The 17,281-nt window shown below is 36.3% G+C and overlaps 1 protein-coding gene across 1 annotated transcript in view; it reads right to left on the reverse strand.

Moving 5' to 3' along the window:
* The window catches only part of PDZD8 (PDZ domain containing 8), a 52,201-nt gene that overhangs the window by 12,850 nt on the left and 22,070 nt on the right, over positions 1–17,281 (reverse strand). The gene's annotated exons all lie outside the window — the stretch shown is intronic.

Raw genomic sequence — 17,281 nt, forward strand, 5'->3', positions numbered from 1 at the left:
CAATACATTTAAACATTTAAATATATATACACATGTGTGACTAGAATTTTCAATAAGAATTCAAAAGGAAACTATCTGCTGCTTATAAAAAAAAAATCCTGTTGAACAGCAATCCCAATTATTGATTTTTCACAATTCCTTTTACAGTCCTAACTGAACAAGTGCCAAAAAGATATTCTTATGTCCATTTTGCCTGAAAGAAGAAATTTGATGATACTATTAAAAGCTTAACATGCAAAACCAAAATAAGTTTGGAAAAGATACTAGAAAGGACTTCTACCATAAGGAGATATCACCAATAAAAATAAAATTTCAACCACATTTTCTTAATTTTTCTTTCTGTTCTGTGCCACATATTTGCTAGTTAAACCACTCCTTACTTCTACGCAATGTTCACTGGAGTGTTTGTAGTGGCTTTCTGGACCAGGCTGATCCTTAAAATTTTAGACAATCTTAATTGTTTTTTGCTGAACCTGGTGTTCTGCCTTCCTCCACTGCAGCACTTACTCTGTGCTGAAACCCCATAAATCAGGAGGGTTTTTCTGTACTCACACCTGCCCTGAGCAGATCTTCACTTGCTTAATCCCCTAAGAAAATTTAACTTTTCACACTGCTCACCCTTCTCTCCAAAACCTCTGAAAACACACTCTGTTCTGAAAACAATTCTCAGCAGTAACACACAGCAATCAGCCAACACTCAAAATCATCTTGAGACTAATTATTCACACAATTTTTCTAGTACAAATATCAGAAAACATCTAGTGCAGTATCAGAAAATAAGTTCTTCAGCTTCTTTCCTTTGATTCAACATTGCCCATTTTGCAATTTCTGCATTTTTGACGTATTTGTGCATTCCATACCCTATCAGCTGGAGCAGCTCTACAGGACTGGCTACACTTTGGTGCCTCATTGAGTGTCACTGAACGAATAGCCAGCAGCTGTTTTGTGAAATACTAGGAAAACCAGATTTTTTATGACTGTAAAACAGTGAAAAATGGTAAGTGGGATGTTCTACTTTTTTGCTGTTTATCTTTGCAGTCTTGTGAACTCCAGTCTGTGCATTGGGAGACAACGATCTCAGATGGACACTGCATTTTTCCCATTTGGTTTGTTTTACTTTTAGGAAGAAGTTATGGACAAAGGTCTTGATATTTTTTTCTTACTAGTCATCTTAAATAGCAAGCCAGTGGGACTAATTTTCTGTTCTACACAATAACTTGTAAAACCCAAAAAATACAAGTTATAAAATATGATGGTAATTTCATTCTGAAATGAGTTACATATTGGACCTAGATCATATTTAAAACAGTAATTCATTAAGGCCACAATACTGCAAATGTTATGCACATGTCTAACTTCACCATCATGAGCTATTTGTCTGAAAATAAATGTGACAATTCATCGTAGGAAAATTAAACATCTGCATGTCTGCCTGATGAGCACTGAAAACATTTGACATCAGCAAAATCCAGAAGAGGCTTGTTACTGAACAGAATGAGGAGCTGTATCTTATTTTCCCCAAATACTTCTGACACATTGCAGATACTCTGGCTAAACTACTCCTAAAAAATTGCACCTTTCAATTGCACGGTGAAGCAGGTTACATGACATGCAAAAAGCAAACTGTTTAGCAATTATCATGAATTGCTGGGGCATTCTTACAGCAATTACAGGACTTGAATGGAGGAGTTAAAGACAAACAAGGCAGCAGAAAACCTACATTTAACTTTGAAGTGTCAAAAGCAGGTAAAATAAAGGCCTTCAGTTATAGGCGGAGCTCTTCTTTGCAGAGCAATTTAGCACAAACACCAATATAGCTCTTTCTTAAGTGCTGTTACTCACTGACATCCTTCTAGTCTTGATTAAACCCAACTTCGATGATTTCCTTTGGCTCTGAAGAATTGGAAAATATCTATTTTTTTATTTTCCTAATGTTATATCACCTTTATATATAAGCCTTTGATAGGAAAAAGGCTTCCTCCAATAATGCCTGAGCATTACTTGGTCATCATATAAATATTTTATACAAAACTCCAGTGATCTAAAAAGAAATACTGAAATAAGGTTACCAAGTTCATTAATAATACCATGTGCGACATTCATCCCAATAAAAACTTTACCTTGTTATGAATCACTGCATTGCCAATTACAGATAAAGGAGATTGATGAAAGCCTGTGAGTTTGTGCACTGTGAATCAGTGCACATGAGAGAGCTCAACCCAGGGGTTTGCTCATCTCCAAGATGGAAGCAAAAAAACTGAAAACATTCAAGTATATACATTAAAGTAAAACCTCTAAAACAGTAATTACTTATATGTATCTTGGAAGTATCTAATGAATGGTGATAAGATAGCTACTATTAATCTTCTTGCAGTAAACTCCAAATATTGGACTATCAGCTCTTTATAATGGAAATAATGGCCACAGTGAAGAGTTTTCTCACAGAGAAACTGCTTGGCAATTTTGACTATCGGACCCAGCAGCATTAACTATCTGAATACTGACATGGGTATTGCCATCAAAAATAAAAATATGAGAAGCTATTACCCATTGTGATTAAAAGAATATACATCACAGAGGCTAGTCTCCATGGAAATAAGATATACAATATAATTTATATTCACTAAAAAGTAGCAACTCTTAGATTTCAATAATGGGCTTAAAAGTCACATTTTAAAGGGCTTAGAAGTTACTTTTCTGACAGAAAAGCTACTCTCTCAGAAACAAAGCATTAAAACTGCAGGTAATACAAATTACACTCTTATCAATAACACAGCCAAACCAACAGGGACCTCACATGCACCTAGAACCTCCATATTCATACAATTTGAAATATTATAGAACTTAAGAGAACAGTTTTATTTCTGCACTGCAGAAACACTGTTTTCTTGGCTACTGGTACATTTCTCATCATCATTAATGGCTAGATGGCTACTCAAGCAAAGCACAAGCCTGAATAAAACCCACTGAGTGTCCAGAGTCCCACATTCCCACTGAACTAGCTAAGCCCAAGGAACTAAAGCAGATGTAGTAATATGAGTCGTGATCTTAACAGCTCTTCAGAGATAACAGAAGACCCATCTGTATCAAAATGAAGTTCCTGTTGTGTACAAGCCCCAGCCCCACCCTTTGCCCGGTAAAACCAGACCAACACTTCTCTGAAATTCTACGTTACCGTGGCCAGAAGAAAAGAGGATTTATATTTAACTTATTCCAAATAATTGCTGTGAGAAGGCCAACATTTTGTATATAATAATCTTTCTGTACCTAGAAAGGCAGCCAAACCACACTGAGTTGTTTTCAATTAAATTCTGGACAAAATGCTGCAGTATAAACACACAACTATACAACCAGTAAAGGTTTCCATGACCATACATCTATTTCTGGTTATTTTGTTGAACACATCACATCAAATCAATTTATTTATGGTTATAGGGCACAAGTTGCTGGCAGGCAGTGAAACAGCAGCTCAGTGTCACATCTGATTAGTAGCACCAAGACAACAGCACACCTAGAAACCAGATTTTCATTTTGTTACCGACGACCATCACTTATAAAAACTGCCACAACTATTAAACTGAAAATATCTTTACATCAACTCAGTCAAATACTGACAATTCACTCTGCAAAAGAAATCAATAGCCAGCTCTATCTCCTGTGCGCTTGAAAAATAATCCATTATTTTTTAATACACATAAAGATCAATTCCCAATAGATTTAAAGAATAATTTAGAAACAGGTCATCAGCTGTAAATTAGAATCCACATACCAGCCAGCTTTGCAACCGAGCTTCTAAAAAAACTTCATGAAAATCCAAATAGCTGAACTTTTCATAGAAGGGATCTTTGTCTGCAGCGTTCTTTCCACACAATCAACGTGACCGTAACTGCCTAATAAAAAGTAGGATTTCCTTTTCCTATAGTCAGCTATCTGAATGATGAGAAAACAATTTGTGTAACTACGTCTTCTCCAGAAACTAATTTTAGATCTCAAACCACTTAAAGCACATAAAAGAGCTAAAAAGAAATATTCTTCCAGAAACAGCTTATTAGGAGTAAGCCCAAAAAAAAGTTAAAAGAGAAGCAGAACACTACTCATAGTGGAAGTAAAAGTTCATTCCTTGTGACCTTTATTTTTTTCACTATCTTCTGGTTCAGAGAAGTAATATATACCATGTCCTCATCTCCCTTTTGTAAGGTAAGTGAAAGAATGAATAGGAAATTATGTCAAGCTTAAAAACTTCTTTTACTTCAGCACTCACTATAACTTCATACACTCTGGTTTTATGCACTATTATTTTTAAATTAGCAACATATTTTATTGATAGTTGGTGAAATATATATGAAAAATACCCACGGAATTTCATAACGCAACATGTTTCTACTTCCCTTTTCCCCTTCTCTCTTCTGTCACCAGAAACACAGCTTGTTTGGGACTGTGACCAATTACCTCTTCCAAAGAATTCACAACTCAGTCATTAAATTGAAAATTGAACAAAGGATTAGTCAATACTGTACAAGGCTTGAGAAATAAATTTAACTTTAAAAAAAAAGTCATACTGAAGAAGGTAGGAATGATTCAGCTTACTTAATGATTTCAATGACTCTTATTATAAAAGAAAAAGAAAATTGCATCCAAGAAGTTGATGAAAACTTGTGAAGTAATTTGAATACTTGGTTCAGACTATGGTACTTTACCTTTTTGATTATCACTGTAAGGGCACTGGTGAAACAGCCAAAAAAAGGCATCGTTAATAAATGGCACTTTCAAAACTAAGTGTTCAAAAGTCTGGGGTTTCTCTTTTGAAGTGCTACTTTAAAAAATATTTCATTTGAAAACCTACAGGCTTAAGTCATTAGGACTCTATAGAAAAAAACGATGTGCAATGTGATGAATGATGAAATACCTCGCAGTAAAAAGAAGAGTAAACCCAACAAAATTCCCAACAGCAAAGCTTCAGGATACAAAATTACAAATTTAATCATCAGCTTGCTCCCAAGGTTATACAACCAATTTCTTCCTGCTGGAGTTCAGTATTTTTTATATCCTCTACAACACACTAAAAAAACCTACCAGAAAAATTATATTCTGTCAGGGTATAGGAGGGGAAAAATAAAGGGGTAAAAAGATTGTGTATATAGAGATGGGAAGGGAAAGGAGATTGGGGAAAAAAAATCAGATCTGGACTAGAAAATTGCAGTTTGTAAATCCATGGCTTCACTGTGACGGCAAAACACTTCTAATTTCCCCATTCCCATGACCTCTGAATAATAAAACTTAATTCACATCAACTACCAAGAAACCAGTGGATGTAACTTAATATTGATAATTTTCAGTTATTTGTGTACAGTGTTACATTTTGGTAGAGACATCCATGCATATATTATATTAAGAAAGGATTTCCCTTTTTCACAAGAAAAATGAAAAAAAAAAAAAAAGGACAACTTGGGAGCTAAGAAAGCAAAACTATCAATGTTTTTTTTTTACTTAGGAGTTATACCAAAAGACAATCATAATGAATAAACATATGTGTTCATCATGCACAGCTTGCCCTTCCTCATGAACTCCCCCAAGTCCACAAAACCAGCCTGTGACTTAAACACTTTCATACCATTTGATCAAGAGCATCACAAAGTAATTAAACCTCAGGTAAATCTACACTATTAAGTCAGACAAACATCAAAATTAACTGCAATTTAGATGCTTTCAGCAGAAGCATCATTGATTTTTTTGCCATTTTTATACAAGAACACATTTCTAAGTTGACATAGTATTTTGCATAGAAAGCAATACAAGGTTAAAACTGGCATGCAAGGATCATAACCTGAATATAATGATAACATGAACTAATGAGTTGTTAATAATTATTGGAAGAGCTATGGTTTTATTACACAGAGAGTGAAGGAGACTAAAGAGGACTAGGGCCAAGCTAGGCCACCTTCTTGGTTTAAGTCTCTACCTAGGTAAACAACTTTTTTTCCAACAGAAGTTCAAATTCTCTTTTACAAATAACTGTGCTTTCTTTAAAAAAGAAAAAGAATTGTAGAGGTATACAGACACTCATAAGTATCAAAAAAGGAGACATAGCTAAATTAATACAAAGATGAGACTTTTCCAATGAGCAATAAGACACTTTGAAATGGATATCAAAGTTATGTCTCCAGATTTCAGTGACACTCACTCATCAGTTGACATACCAGCCTTAAAGCAGCATGGCTAAAATATGATTTTCTGAAATTCTTAAATAACAAAAAATTGCACTACTAACAATAACCAATTAAAAATAAATCTCTACACTAGATAAGACCCCTAGCCAACATTCACATTACAAAGTATTCAAGATAAATGGGAGCAATATGCAAAAAATGGAACTAAAGATATGCTGGGGAAGAGACAAAGTGATAGAAACTCAAAAACAGCTTGTCTGCATCTACAGTGCACTCCTGCACACTTTGCATATCAACCACACTCTCTCTCTTACAGAAGGCATTGCTTTCAAGTATTTCTGACCAATTGATAGCTACTGACTGCCTGCTCATTCAGCACTCTCAACTGCTATTCCTTCCTTAATAAATGCCATGTAGAAATGGTACCTATAGATTCATTAAAAAATGACTGTACACTTCAAGTTCATTATTTATTTGCAAAATTTTTACTTTTCAATAATGACAAATTAACCACTGCTCACCTATTCTGGGTTTATGCTGCTGCCTTAAGAGAAATAAAAAAAAAATTCCATCTGTTCTATTGACAGCAGAAATTTATACTCCTGCAATTTGCATTTGTCAATACGTAACACTTGAAGCTTACCTCGTAATCTGTAGAGCTGCTAGACACCAGTCATCAGGACAGCACAGAGCAAGAAAAAAACCAATCTAGCTTTCAAAAGGAATAATCTCTTTCAGAAGCTGGTTGGTAAAATTACTCCTCAGTAAAATGCAAAAATAAAAAATAAGATAGAGTGCCAAGTCTCAATGTCAAATATTTATTTCTGATATGGACAGAAGAGAAGAAAGAGAAAAGAATTTGCTTGCACCTCTCCCATTCTACCACTGCTTTGCTGAAAAGGAGGCCCAGGATAAAATCTGTCTAAACCCACACAGCATTTTTCCCTACACTGTTCTTCCTGCAGCCACAGCAACATTCCTTGAGTATTTTCTATTATAGATTTAAAATGTGTACCTCAGCATTTGAAGAGTTATTCACCAGGTTGAGGATTTGGCAAAATCAAAAAAGAACCCTTTGCTCCACTAAACCATTTCTGAATGTGCAGAAAAATGTGTATTGTGTCCAGGACATATTTCTAGTGCCTTTACAGGTTACTGCTTCCATCTGTTAAAACAAATTCAGAAATAAAACTAATCTCTGTAGAATTTTTTCTTCTTAGTGAGAATCAGGTTCTTTATTTTCTGGTAAATCTCATTTATTTTCACTACAATTACTAGATATGAGGGAATATTGCTTTAATGACCCATCATAAAATCTGTTCCTCCTAGCAGCTATTTTTAAAGCTCGGGAATTAATTACAACTCTTGGTTACTTCAATACTGTGCAACCAATACTTCTGGTTCCTCACCCACTTCTACACATCAGTTGGCAAGAATCTGAATGCTTCTGCTCACAACAGCAGCCAAGAGTTTGCTCCTAGTTATTACAAACATTTTTAGAATACCTCCTATTTCAGATTCTCTTCCAATAGTGAAAGCTTCAAGAACTCCAGTGGAAACACAAGCGTTTATCAAAATTGGCAAAAAACTTGTTTAAAAAAATGAATTCTCAGATATTGTTTTGCAAGGAGTAAAAATTTATCATAGATGGTCCCATGTTTTGGCTAAACACCCACTGTAGCCAAAATGAAGAAATTTAATATCACTTTCTCTCTCCAGCAGGTCTGTACTTCAGATGTAATCTTGATGCAATTTAATTAAGAGTTTTTAGGCTAAAACAAACTGCCTCCAGCCTGGACTGCCTGCTACACAAAGAAAGTTTACTCCATCTGAAGCCATCCCTACAGATATATTCTTCAGCTAGTCTGAAGACTAAATTTGTCTTTTTGTGAATTATTTTTATTTAACTGGTTGAAATCAGATAGATCTGCTGCCCTGCCCTCCCCTTCCTGTGTAACATCATAGTCTGTCACATACTATTTAGCAAAAATGAAAAAACAATTTGAAGAAAAAAACCTTTTTTATCAATGAGCAATGCCTGGCTGTGTTCAGAAAAGCATCTGAGCCAGCTTGGCATTGACCTAGCTGGATCTGGGACCAAATTACTTCCAGAGTTCCCTTCCACTCTAAATTACTGACTCAACTCAAACTTGTCTAGATACCATTTTAATCTTGCTTTGGACTATATATATTTATAAAGACATGCTTGGAATTCAGCCAATTTTTCTGCTTAATGTTTCTGATAGTATGACCACATATTTCCTGGGAGGTTCTCAAACCTGTAAACAACATACATTAATCAAGCACTTTAAAGATTCCACACTAGCCAAATACTCACAGCTACTCTACTCCCGTGAGCTGACTTTGCTGGTAGTGTTATTCTTGTCCTACTTCCTCCGCTCTCTGTTTGTGCAGCAGAACTGGAGCAGGTATTTATCACTGCACATGGTCTCCTGCACCAAGCTGACAGTCACTGTTTGCTCAGAACACCCCATGGTCCCCACCTCCTCTGCTTTGATTTGCACTGGAATGTGCCCCTGCTCCTGGAACAGTGCATTCCCTGCAGAGGAAGCTGCACCAGTCAGCAGTGGTGCTCCTTATGCTAATCCTGACGTGAGCATTCCAGGATAGAGCAGAAGCAGAGCCCAGCAAGACCTCCAGGAGTGTGGTGTGGAAGTGCTGCCCTCAGTCCCGAGGCTGTACCTGTGCTAACAGGGGCAGCCTAAGCTCCCTAATGTTCACTTTGCTTGCAAAATGCACATCAGCTTCCCAAACTTTCATTTATTTATATGTACAAGTCCATAGAGAGAATCTGATCTACAGTCTATATGCAAGTCTTGAATCCAAAAATAGAGTAATTGCCATATTGGTGTGTTTCATAGTCCCCAAGAACAGACTACACAGCTCAAACAGAACTGTACTCCAGATTTCACAGAAATACCATGGGACTGAGCAGCACTTTGTGACTTACACAAGTTACTTGCTGTACACTTAACTAGTCCAATGAAATCCTATTGTAAATGTGCATTTGATTTAAACCAGTGGAGATCACTGGTTTGAAAGGGGGAGATTTACAATGGAGATGAACCACATGTTTTTTTGCATTAGAAGTTCTGAACACTGTAATCCTGTATGCTCCCTTCACATGTAGCTCATATTGTTATGTAAAGTGATTGTTTTTAGTTTACAAGCTGCTGTACAGACTATTCCTGATATATTCTCACAGATGTGTGATTTAACTACTGTGGAGCCTAGAAAGAGATTTCTGCAATTGCTCTCTAAACATCAACCGTTTTTTCTTGACTCTGCTGATGAACTTCAAGTGAGTCAATTCCAGTTTCTCAAGGGTCACTTATTGTATTTGCAAGTATCTACATTTTTTTAATGCATAGTCAACCTGTTATCCATCAGATTTCCATATATATTTAACTGAAGTAAAGCAACTGATGTTTTTCATTATATATATTTATTAAGTGCATGTACTTATATATATGCACAACTTATACATAAAAAGTGCATATGCATATTTATAATATATATATTTTTAGATGGCTTCTGTAATTTTAAAAAATCCAACAAACAAAAGACTAAAAATATTTCTATGTATCTGCCTCAGGTTTCTAAGGAATTAGGTTTCTTTTCTTTCCTTCAGACAAGGAAAAGCTAAAGCTCCCATTAACATCAAATGGATCTGAGGGTGCAGAGACATGATCTTTGTTCTAAACTAAGCATCTAAAAATGGAAAGGGATGACATAAGTATAGATCTGAATATACTGACTTTTGGTTAAAGTATCTGTGAAGACACTCATAGTTCATAAATTCTGTTTATGTCACCCAAACTCTGACAGAGACAGCCTTTAACCAGACTGTATTAAAGGAAATGCTCCATTTTCTAATGATGACTTACTCCTTATCACTTCTGATCTGCAGGTGGCCTTTGCAGAGCATCACTCTGCTCCCTCTAACCTTAATACACCAGGTGACCTTTTAGTCATTTCATTTGGATTATGGGAATTGGCAATTCCAGGTTTGATCCTCAAGGCTTTTCCAGGACAATTGTTGCCCACTCCCATTATTCTCTTATTACTCTCTGCTGCCATTACAGAACTCTGGGAGGACATGCACTGCACTTGCCTCATGAAATGTTTGCTTATACATTTTTTTTAAATTATGGAGACTATTTTTAAGATCATTGGTCACCACTAAGAATCACTTACCTAGCACTGATAATTATCTTAACATTCACTTTTGCCTGCAAAGTGAGATTTGACTCCCGCTATTCTATGGCCATAGAACAGCGACAGTGACTGGTAATGCAGTAACCAGTGAAAATTATAACAATATAAATTCACCACTGTTCTCTTTCACTCTATGTGGCCTCCCTGTGCTGAGCTCCACCAGACCTAGAAGGGACTTGTAACACTGAGACAAGCACCTAATTTCTGGTTCACCTTGTGATTGAAGAGGAAGAAAGAAAAAAAGACAAACAGTTGATTTGAGATAATGTTCAGTTAAATAATTACATTCTAGGAAGACAAGATGTGACACATGTAACAACACTGAGTCCAAGAATCTGAACTACTTAAAGCATTTGACCTCATAAAAATAGTTACAATGCATTAGAGTGTACTCAGAATAAGGAATTCCTCCCACAAAATTAAAGGCTTTCTTTGCAGTCACTCAGCACATTTTATGCCTGTATTTTGACACTTGAACCACAAAATTTAAAATGACTAGATATCAACTAACTATTTGTGGTGTATGAAAATTCATTTCTATCCCATTGAAGGGCACCAGATACCTATGTTAAAGAATGGTAGGTTTATTAGTTAAATAGTTGAAATAAAGAATTATTTTATATTTATTGATGATATTTTTAAAAATTTCCTTTCCAATTTCTTCCTGCTATGCAACCTGGTGATGCTTTTGTTTAAGCTACTGTAATTGTTAATTTCAGCAGTGTTTAATAAAAAAATAGGAAGCAGAGCCAAGCAACTGAGATTTCTTGTATGGTCTTCTCAGTAGTTATTAATGCACACCAAAATATATAAACAGGTGAGATGTTTATACTCTGAAGCAAGGACATTCTCAGATTCCTGAAGGGCAGAAGTAAAACATCAGCTGTTCTGTGACAACTACAAGCACTTGCCTCTCCTTTGACACCTGCTGAAACTCCAACATAATATTCTGTTCCTTGACTGCAAGATGAACTTCCAGATGATGAACTGCTTGTGGCAGTAATGCTCAGACACATTCCCACTGAGCAACTCGCAGTCAGAAAAGAACAACTCTGCAACTCTGTCATGTCAAACCTGCACACATCTCCCACAGATTTTGGAAGATGACTGGTTTTAGGAGAGTTTGTGAGCACCAAGTGCCAATTCCTTGCTATTTCTTAACAAGTATTTTTACTCACAGCCACAGGCCTCTTTTCCACAACTTTCTACCCACTCCCAGGCTTTCTCTCTGGAAAATGTTTCTGTTCAGTAATTACACATTCAAGCACAGACTCCCCTTCATTATTTTGGGAGCCATAACTGCTCACCAATGGAAGGAAAACAGCTGTCAACCTGCCCAGCTTGATGAGGCCCTGATTTGGTAAGGAAACACTGCAAAATCACTAAAATCTGTACAGATGAGTAAATTAGCTCCAATCCAGTTACTACCTCCTTAGTAAGAACAGATCCCAGTCTCTCACTCTGAAAAGAAACAACCTTTGTTAAGAAAAGGCTAACTATTATAAGGTTATCAGAGAAAATGTATTTTAAAAGTAAACTGGAGGGCTGAAGAGGAAAACAAGCTACAAACCAATGAGAATAGAATCAGCTTATTTTTCCAAAGGTGGCTGTAGATATCTGTGCTTAAGTAAGTCCCCTCCCACTTCAGCCAGGTGAGGCAGCCTCCAACACAAGCTACCAGCTCATCTGGCCATGCAACTTTGCAATTGGATGTAACAAAATTATTTAAAAAGTCATTCCAGAAATACTGAATTACCCAGAAACCACTTTGTATACTCTGGTCAATAAAACACTGTTATCTCTTACAATAAGCCATACTGTTTATACAAATAAAGTTAGCTTCCATGCATCAGACATCTATTTATTTAGCAAGATCAGCTATCACTGTAAATCAATTTCTTCACAAATGAGCAAGACAGCTGCTGTAAAACCCACTTAAAGCTCTTTTCTGCATTCAGTATTTAAACATGTAGCAGAACAGGCAACAAGAATAGGGGAAAAAAGTCACCAGCACCACATCTGGTGACACACTGAAACAGTCTGCACTTTTACAAGCATTTCTAAGGAAAAGGTATAATTTACTGTTTGCTTAATAGTTACATATCTTTAAATAAGAAGCAGTACATTAAAAAGTATGACAAGCTTACAACTAAGAGTCAAACTGGGTGCTATCAGGATGATACATAAAATAGTCAACTGAAAGGTAACTCAGAATCTGTACTACAGGTTGGCTATTATATGCATAAAAACAGCAAAAAAGAGTATTCTTTTCATATCAGCTCTGTAAAAAGTACTAAAAGAACACAACTAACCCCTGAGCAAGCCTGAAGTTTCACATAACTTTTGTCCTACAACAGTCATACAGAAAAGTCTTACTAAGGACAATTCACCCAGCACAACCAACTAAAAGGCTGGAGCCTTTTTCATGACTCTATGATGAATCAGGAGGTCACTGCCATGTTTTCAGATGTCAATACCTTGCAAAGTATCAACTTGGAAGACCTCAGCTGGACAGACAGTATCACCAATGGCATCTGCAATACAACTTGGCTACAAAATCAGGAGATTTCAATTGGAATTGGGTGGCTTCAAATCAAACTTATTTCACTATACAAGACAAGTATCTGGTAGCAGAAGAACTCCTCCTAAATCCAAAGGCCATGAATTAGCCATGATATGGCAGCTCTCCTAATAAGAGCTGGGGGTGAGGAAGTACAAGAACACAGCTTCTTCTCACTCAAGTTATTATAAATTAATTTATCCATTAATCTTCTCATCTAATATTTTAAATTTGAGATTCGGTGAGTCAGATTTGTTCTGAGCAGTCAATGTCTGCAGCACTCAAGAGAAAATCACAATGTCAGAATTGGTCATAGGGAGAAAAAGGTGCAGGGAAGCCCCAGACTTGGATGTACATGCTACATTTAGTACTGTTTGCTGCCAAATGCCAGAGCACGGCAAGTTCCACTTTCTGCCTGCCCCAGTGAGTGTTTATGCCCAGGCTGCAGCACAGGACAGCTTCTGATGAGCAGGTAAGAAGTACCAGGTCAGGCTGTGACTGGAATAATGGCATTGGGTTCTAAAGAACTATCTGAATATACACTGAAATAAACCCCTCTGTTAATGGGGTTTTGGTGGGGGGTTTTTAATGTTCCTATTCAACAGTCTCCAAGCAGTAAAGAACTACAGTGCATTTCCACAGAAGGTTGTTCGTCACAGCAAAGCTTTCTGAAGCCGCAAGTCAAAAAGCTTCCGTGTTTAGGATGAGACTGAAAAAATCCTGATGGCCTTCAAGTTTATTTGAAAGACAGATTACAGAATATTATGTAAGGCACAAATCTCAGAACTATTCCCCATTGTATTTACAAATATTACCAAGTTTTACAAGATCATGAATTTTCATAAAAAGTGACATTTTCAAAAAGCTTTTCTTGCTTTAATCCTCCTTCTTTCTTTTGATAGGATTAAATGTTGAAATGGCAGGCTGTTAAATAAGCACAGTGAAATGCCAACTGTGAGGCATTTAGCTCCGTGTATTCACAAATTAACATTTCACAGTTGCTTTAAATTTTGACATTATAGTTTAGTACCTTCAGGCAACTCATTTCAGAAGGTGCTGGATTTGATTTACATTATTTTTCATTTTAGATTCATATGTTATGGTACTGGAATACCTTGAAGTTTCCCTTAATCCCTGATAAAGGAAATTTAATTTTACGAAAAGCTGAGAAATATTGCTCTTTTTTTTTAGAGTGCAGGATTGAAAGATGCTGCTATAGGTCCTCCCCTTGAGTTAGTCCAGTGCTGACCACAATGTTCAGAATGAACTGGAAAAAACATCAAGCAGTATTCATAAAAAAGCACTGGGATGCTTATCTTAATTCCTTAATTCATTGTATTATTAGATTACTTCAGTAGATATTTCTGTGCTTCTGAGACAACTGCTACAAGAGTGAATCCTATGGGCCATCAGATGTGGCATTTTAGATGGAAATTTTTACTTTGCAGAATATGAAATGCAGTTTCAGTATTGCTAAAGTTAATATTTACAAAAGGGATTTCAAAAAATTGTAATGGAGAAACCCCATCAACAAGCAGAAAGCCCCAATATTTACTGCCTGTAGAAATAAGAAACTATGGAGAAATATGAACCTGTGGTTATTCTTACAGTACCACTTCAGACAACATACCTGACACCAGAGTTTAAAGATGTTCCCTTATATTTTTCCTGGGTTTACTTATTTAATGATCAATAATGGTTCTCTTGTGCTCCTGAATTTCTATAAAAAAGACTTTAAGAAAAAACTTAGAACAGGTACATTTTTGATGTGCAGTTGAGAATCCCTCCTCATTACTTCATATTCTTACAACCAGTAAAAAGCACAAACCATTCACAGTTTACATACAGTTTTCCAGGTATAAGACTAACAGAAGATACCAATCCCTTTGCAATAGTTTCTACACTATTTCTAGAAAATTACTTAATCTTTATCAGAAAAATCAGTATGTAGATAAAAGAAGCATGACTACAAAGATTTGCAGAGCACTTCTTAAGAAAAAAGATTCTCACTTCAATATAACTGCACTTTTGAGTCATTCTCCTCTACAGAGGTGGATCCAGAGAAAAGCACCAGCACCTCCAGAGCAGTCAAGGCACTGCACTCAATGCACAAGGTACTTACAAAGCTACCTCAGGTCTCTGCTACTCATACTTCAAAAGTTCATCTCCATGTCCATTCTTCTGCCAGTTCTAAAGAAAGCAGACTATATTTTCCTTTTATACATAAAGAAACTTTGATTTTTGCTGAAAAAATCATGCTATTCTTCCCCAACACTACACAGGAAGTGCTGCCACTGGTAAAGTCACAGCAAGAGCCTCACCAAGGGTAGAGAGGGCCCAGGGCTCACTCTGAACAGATGTGCTCCAAGGGAAATACAACTGTTCTTTTTGTTTGTAGAAATCAACCTGGTACTGCTGACTGGCAGTGCAGTGGATATAACCATCCACATTCATGATATAGCCTCCACTTCACATCTACAAGCATGAATCTCATTATTTAGAGATATCTCACATAGAACACCCGTGAGGTAATCCAATGCTGCTAATGCTAATTACTGTATCCTAGCCATACATCATTTTTACATAGCAGTGCACTGATTAACGTTAATTCCAGTAGCATGTACTAGTAATTAAAGTATTTAAGGATGTTTATGTGTTTCACATGGGAACGTGCCAAATCACTCTCTGAAGTCTTACTCATGTTTCAGATTTGACCAACATAAACCTGAGACACCTTTGTATTGTAACAGACACTTCAATAATGCTCCAGATATATTCAATAACACAACATCTTTTTTCAAAATCAATTGTGACATCTATTGATGTTCTATAAATTCTGGGATCAGATTAAAGTCTTGCCAAAATTCATTACAAAGTATTAAACCTGTCTAATCTTTTATCACTACTACTAACGCAATAAGAAGAATGAAAATGTCAGGAAGTACAGAAAGTTATAAGAATTGTCCTCAGCAACATTGTAGAACATAGTCTGAATCAGGGGATGTATTGTCATGCCTTTGTGAGGCTTGTACAAATTAGACCTTGTTTAACCAGAATGTATCTTTTAACTTTTCACTTCAACTTTGTCTGCTATTTCCTCTTTGTAGTTTCTGAAGTTGTTGTTCATTCTAACTTCACCTCGAGTAAGTACTGAACATATGCTCATTAAAATAAGGATTTAATATTAGAAAGGTATTAAGTATTGCCATCAGCTGCCTTATGGTTAATATTGCATTAGGGCTAATAATCACAACTAAGGATAGAAGTAAACTTTTTGTTTGGAAAAATAACATTATTATTTCCTTATAACTAACTTACTATTTAACTAATCACACAGTTAATATTTCTGAAAAGAACAAACTAAGTTCTAGTGCTAAATGTGTAAGCAACACTTCCTGTTTCCTTGAGGACCTTTGAAAATCTTACCACTCAGTGAGATGTCCTAACATTTTGTAATTTGCAAATTTAACCGGATTTCCTAAGGGAAAGAGATTTCCATGATTTCGCTACATCTGCTGAATATAAATTGAGAACCAAAAAGTAGTTCTGCAAGCTTCTAATTTTCAATATTGTCTGATATCGAGACTTTAAACCAGGCCACCATTCCAGAGTCCTCAAGCTCAAGGTGGTTGGGCACAGTGAATTCTCCAGTGCCAGCCGAGCTCGAGATGCAGCACCCCAAGCTAAGGAGTCTCTGCTCTCCAGCAGTGTTTGAACATGCTTAATGAAGGACTGCACCACAAAGGCACAAAAAACCCTCTGTACATTGTGGCATTGTGGGCCACATTTCCAAAACCTTAGGACATTTTTTTAAATTGCCACTTCATTTAAAAACCTTCCATTTCACTTTAGATACTGACACATGAGTTTTTGAGAGTCTCTCCCTGAATACTTTTCCATAGTTTTAAAAAAAGCCCTTCCACCCTCACTCGTTTACTCCTACTGCCATCTGCTGTCACAAACACATCAGTGCCACAGTGTCTGCAGAGCATTTTTCCTTTCCTCTTCTCTTTTTAGAGTGTAAAAGAATGTGTTCTAACACTGCTACTCAACTTCTAAAAATAATCACACGCTCATTTGTCTAGAAGTGTGTACTGGTAAATCAATGCACTGCCACCTTCACTGCCAGAGCATCAACCCTGCAGATCTGTGCATGTTTTCATACGCAGCTGCTGCTCAGCCATACACCCTTTTTGGCAAAACATAATATACAGTAAGCTGAAAACAAATAACACAGCATTTGTTACAAGGATTTTAGACCCAATGCAAAGTGGAATTTAATGGTGGACAACTGAATGAGATGTTGAAATTCTGG

The sequence above is a fragment of the Pseudopodoces humilis genome, chromosome 9, assembly GCF_049639895.1.
Source record: "Pseudopodoces humilis isolate 2021_Gansu_Grassland_sample_001 chromosome 9, ASM4963989v1, whole genome shotgun sequence".
In the NCBI taxonomy this organism is placed as follows: Eukaryota; Metazoa; Chordata; class Aves; order Passeriformes; family Paridae; genus Pseudopodoces; species Pseudopodoces humilis.